This window comes from Maylandia zebra, linkage group LG20 (assembly GCF_041146795.1).
Source record: "Maylandia zebra isolate NMK-2024a linkage group LG20, Mzebra_GT3a, whole genome shotgun sequence".
NCBI classification, from domain to species: Eukaryota; Metazoa; Chordata; class Actinopteri; order Cichliformes; family Cichlidae; genus Maylandia; species Maylandia zebra.
The window spans coordinates 31,309,822-31,315,774 of NC_135186.1; positions in this window are offsets into that span (position 1 = coordinate 31,309,822).

Consider the following 5,953-nt stretch of genomic DNA (forward strand, 5'->3'; position numbering starts at 1 on the left):
CACACACACACACACACACATCCATGCACACACACACACACACACACACCATGACACCTGATTGAAAGATGCTCTTTATGGCACGTCTGACAGCGTACACAGCATGAAACATGTAACTGTGTGGTTGCAACAAATAGAGCAAATAGAGCTTGATTTTGCATAAATATTGTGGCAGCTGCAAATAGACACACTCTGTTGTCTGGGAGAAATCATAATTATGTATGTCACATAAAGATTTTATGTTTTGATTTTGTCTCAGAAAGATCAAAGGAAAGAAGTAAGGACACATTTCTTATTCAGACTATATTATCCTAATTATTCTACACAAGTAAATGGTTATAACAGCCTCTTAAGCCACTGGATGCAGACATTCTGCATCTTACCTGAAATAAATCTGGTGCACACACTGTAGACAGTCATAAATCACCCAGCAAGTAAAAATACTTTTTAAAAAACCATGCAAATTTGAATACATGAATAAAAGTGGATCTGCAAAGAATGCATATACAGAGAATTCAAACCTTATCGTATCCAGGGAAGGCTTTGCTGAGCAAGCCACAGCACCATCCTCCTGACGTGCACAATAAAGATGAGTTTGTTCAATATTTTATGCTGCTACCTAATGTGTTGCTTTTCCCTGACACCCTCATCCGCAAATAATACACATGCTTATTCAACATCCCCACGGTGTGTTATTATCAAGCCCTTTAAAGCTGTCACCTCTCAGAGAAACACCGCTGTGCAGCAATAAATTCGGAATTTGATTAACCAGAGCACATCTTGACCTTTGATATTGTGACACAACAAGAAGGTAGTCATTATGTGCTACACGGTGTATCTGCTTGGGAATATTGTGCTGCTGTAGCTTTATTTTTAGGGGAAAAAATGCAACAGTTGTATTCTCCCTTCATCTGTAACTTCCCTTGTTTAATTTTTGATGATTTTCCCCCCTCTTTTGAGTCTCGCTGTGTTATGCCATTTCACTTCTCGCAAGGCACCCATCTCCATCTATTGATCAAACTTCAGCATCAGGGGTCGTTCACTTTCCTTCTCCAGGGAGGTGTATTGACATTTAAAGCCGCGCTCTGTCATATCAATAATTTACACAATAACGCTGCTGTGGCCTTCGATATGCAACACAGAATCACAACAGCAAATGTCAATAAAGCATCGATGTTTTAGGTGTAAGTGCTATAAATTCAATTAACAGCTACGCCGCAAGAAAATATAATAAGCTGGATGTTTTCCTGCTTTATACAAAAAGACAGAAAATTAAATTTAGCTAATTTACTTGCTGATTGATGTGTGATGAATTACGCTCTTTAAAATCGACATCATACATATTTGCAGATGGCAAAATCCGCCAGTCTCCTTCGATTTTCTTTGCTAATGCATGAATTCATGAATGATGGTCACTTTGAATTTATTTAAATAAATAAAGTGCATTTCAGCACTGGCCAGGAAATACATCAGACACTATAACTGGTGTGTAGATATGTATTACATTTAATACATATCTACATTTCTTAACTGATAAAAACATTTTTTTCTGGATGGGGCATAATTTAAATTGAGGATTTTTTCAATGTAATGTCTGTCTCTAATAATCACACAGACTGCTACAACTAGTAACACATGCATAGTTTTCACAGGTTTGCAAGGTGTGTTGCAGCTTACACCCCTAAACTCTTGTCTGGCCATTTGTCTACATATTCAGAAACTATCAGCTTACAACTTAGGAAGGGCTTTACTAACAGCTTGCTAATCCTTAAGCACAGTGTAGAAGCTCTGTGTCAGGCATCTGTGCATGCAAGCCTTAAGCTGTTGCTATAAGAGTCCAAATGTCCACAGGCTGTACTACAGTAAGCCCTTCAAATGTATTATTTTACCAAGCCAAAGTTTGGACATTAGGTCACAAACTGAGAATGAGCCTTTTGTCCTCACACCAACTGGTCAACAGCTCTAAGAGCGGCTTTATCATAAAACCTGTAAAATGTCTCCATCTAGTGAGTGAAGTGGTGTAAAGTGATGGTTTTTTTTTCCTTCTAACAAGCCTTTTGGTTCGCTCTCATGAGATCATGATCATCACAGTGGGTTGAGTTTTCTGAAATTTTCTTTTCAATATTTATCTTGAATAAATCAAGACAAAAAAATGAGAATTTATCATCTGTTTTCAAAAAGAAAAAGAAAAACATCCCATTCTACTGGTCAATCAGTGTTGAATCACTTATTGGTAAATGTACCAAAACATTTAGCAGCTAACGATTCAAAAAGAAGAAGATAATGAGCATAAATGGTATTTAATTAAGTAAACTCAAGAGGTGGAATTTTTTCCTCTCCATATCTGACATTTCCAAAAATGTCAGATTCCTTTTTGAAACTATGTCTGAGGAATATTTTTGGGGGCCAAAATCTTACAGTATTCACTTGTTCCCTGTGAGGACGAGTGTCACAGTCAAATTTTAATTACCAAATCCGAGCCGAGTGGTGTAAAATGTCAGTATAAATTATTACGAGACTGTCTGTAAGCATATAATTCGGCAGCATTTGTGCAATGTCACCCCCATGGAAGATGTGTGTCAGCTGTTCCCACCTCTACAGTGCCTGAGGGACACAGTGAGGCCAGAGGAAGTTCAACAGTGGGTCACTCCTAATTGCCCAGCAAAGGGTTATTTCGCTCTTTGTTTTACATTCCAGGCCATCATCTTTTTCTCTGCTCCTCATGATCCCCCTCTCAGCAGCAAACCACAAAGGTAGATAAATGTACCTGTGTCCTCCATGGACTGAATTTTAAGCAGTTTATTGAGTTAAACATTGTGAAAGCCTTGGCGGATTTTCTCTGTGAGGGTTCTGCTGCTTGAAATTGGTGCCAAGTGACTTAGAGGACCAGATTAATTTATTGCTTCACACGGGAATCATATGAATTTAAAAAGGACAATTTCACGTCCATTTTCCTTGACAGTTTTATCTGGTTAGGCTGAGGCAGAACCGTAGCACATTGACTGAAGTATTTATTATGAGTTGTTTGTATTTACAAAAAACTGCTTATAGTTTTACATAATAATTTTTTATTTGCACAATACTCCCAAAGGCAAACGTTTATTTTCCAAGTGGAGACGATGGGTGAGGGAAAATGTTGATGATGCTTGGTTTTGGTTTTAATTATAAGATGAGGGAGAGCGTCTGCAGGGCATATGGAAGACTGGTGGGATTTCAACATTTCAAGTTCACAGTTTGAAAAATGAGCCACTGAGACAGCAAACACAGCATTATTCCAAAGGTTATGGAAATTTTTATTTAAAGTTGTTACAACAAAAATAAATACACTCTGATACTGTTTTGATATAAAACAACTAAATGTTTGGATACCTAGAGTAAGAATTCAGAAGCAGTAGCAATAAGTAAGTATATCCTAAATTCATCCTTATTTGCCTGTAAAGTACTCCATTATTACTGATGAGAGATGTGACCCATGATAATCTTGTTTCGGATTCAATTCTGTGGACATGCTTAACTAAATCATAGATTCCATTTTTTTTCTTTAAAATCACCGTGGCTTTGCAGGCATTTATTCATAATGTCAAAGTTTGTGCATTATCCATTCACGACCTCTCCTCACCAGCTCCTTTATCCTAGAAATATTATCATTCACTTTATTAACTTTTTGGTATATATTCCAGTGGTCCACAGTCACTCTTTGTAAGATTGCTTTTGCACTCCAGCTATTGTATTTCAAATGCTTTTCTTAACTTCATTGCCCTTCTGTTTGCCTGGGTAGTCATTTATACTGATTTATCCCTTCATAGGCTTGACTGTGTGCTATACTTAGAGATGATACAGCTATCATCTCTGTATATGTTTCAGGTCACTCTCATTTGGAGAAATCCTGCCCTGCAAAGCTTCTCAAGACTGGAAGTTATCATTTCAGTAATTTTTCAAACATTCTTCATTTTGTATGTTATGCTCAAGGCTTATGTTTGCAGTTTTGTGCCATTTTGTGACCAGTGGGTTTCTTGTCAGTTGAGGCACACCTTATGTAATGTCCTTCGCACTGTCAAAGGCGTCACTGAAACCCCAGTTTCTGCACATAATCCATGTGTCAAGTCAGGAACACTAAATCCCTCATGCCCTGGCATTTATTTTTTATTTCTAGTTGAGAAAACATCCTTAAATTCAGCACCAGCACCATGTAATAAGGTTTTTATAGATGTAAGATCTATTTATAGCACTAGGCCGGAGTGAGATTAGAAAAACTTTACAATTTTGATTAGTTGCAAATAAAATTTAACTAGAGTGAAGGACAACCTCATAGTACTGATTCTCTAAATACTGATTTCAGTAAATCTGTTCTAAAGTTTTTCAGCTAGAACTCCACCTGAAATGAAGCACCTCTGCAGAATTGTGGACGGTTGGATATTTGTTTATCTATTTATTTATTTATAGCATTGCAGTAGACATTTTTTTCTCCTTTCTGAGAAGGAGAAAAACAAGTAGGACTCATACAAAACAGAAAAAAACAACTTTTAACATTTGCACAAGTCTGACCAGGGGGCACAGTGAGAAAGTGTGAAAAACATATTACCTGTGTTATTAGTATCCTTACAGCTTCGTCCCCTCTCTTCTATTACTGCCCAAAATCAAACAATAAAAGAAAACACTCTGAACTTGCCAGCACTAGTTTTCTCATCATTCTCATTATAGAATCCTATTTGGTCCAGCCCCAGAACTTTTCTTCTCTCTCCTATCCACATGAAGTCTCTGAACTGGTTTCTTCTCTGTTTATCATTATCTGATCATGTGTTTCTCTGTTTATGATCATTGCTGACAATTCAGAGCCACAGGGGCACAGCCTGCTTAAGAAAACTTCACATCAAACAATTTGTTAATAATTAATCATTACAAATTAATGCTCCAAGACCCACCCGCAGTGGCTCAGCACCCAAACCAGTGGGACATGCCCCACAAAACCACTGCCACAACTAATCATGCTTTTGAATCATACCATCTGTGTTATGAATCGCCCTGGTAAAGAAGGCCCAACAGCGGCTGCACTTCCTCTGTGTCCTGACAAAGAATAAGCTGAACTGGAAGCTGCTGCTGGCCTTTTACTGCTCCTCAGTGGAGAGCGTGCTCGCCTACTGCCTGGGTGTTTGGTACACAGGGGCCACTACTGAGAAAGGAAGGGTTCGCAGAGGGTAATTAACATGGCCCAAAAAATCATGGCTGCCCTCTGCCGTCCCTGGGCGCAATATATACATCCTTCTGTCTCAAGAAAACCAGGGCCATCACAGATGACCCCTTGAACCCCACCTACCACCTGTTTGACTTGCTGCCTTCTGGTTGGTGCCTCAGGTCAATCAGGTCCCACACCTCCAGACTCACAAACAGCTTCTTCCCTTGTGCCATTCGGACTGTTAACAAATATTATCCCCCCCACACCCCACCCCTGCCCACTCATCTCACCAATCTCAGCCATGATATGAATATTCCTTATCACTCAGGCCACTCACATATAGACACTAAATCAAGTCCTTTGCACTACTTCCAGCACTTTTTTCACCATTGTGTGCCTCTTCTATTATCATTGCCTTTCTCTTGTTTTGTATATATTCCTCTTGATTATATACATTTCTCCTGTTTGTTATTTATTCCTGCTGTCTTACTATTTATATTTTATTCCTGCACAGTTGGTGTGGAGCAACCCTAATTTCGTTTTGATGTACTATGACAATAAAGGGCTATTCTATTCTTCAGATTTTGTGATGAGAATTTATTTGTACATGCCCCAGAAAATAATGTTTATTTGTTAAGAATCCATATATGTACAATTCAGTAAAAACAATAAACATTTATTTTATTTTATTTTATTATAGCGTCTCGTCTCGTGTGGAAGATTTCCCTGGTGTTGCGTTCGAAGCCCTTTTTTACGACAGCACTTGAAGGCAGCATTCAT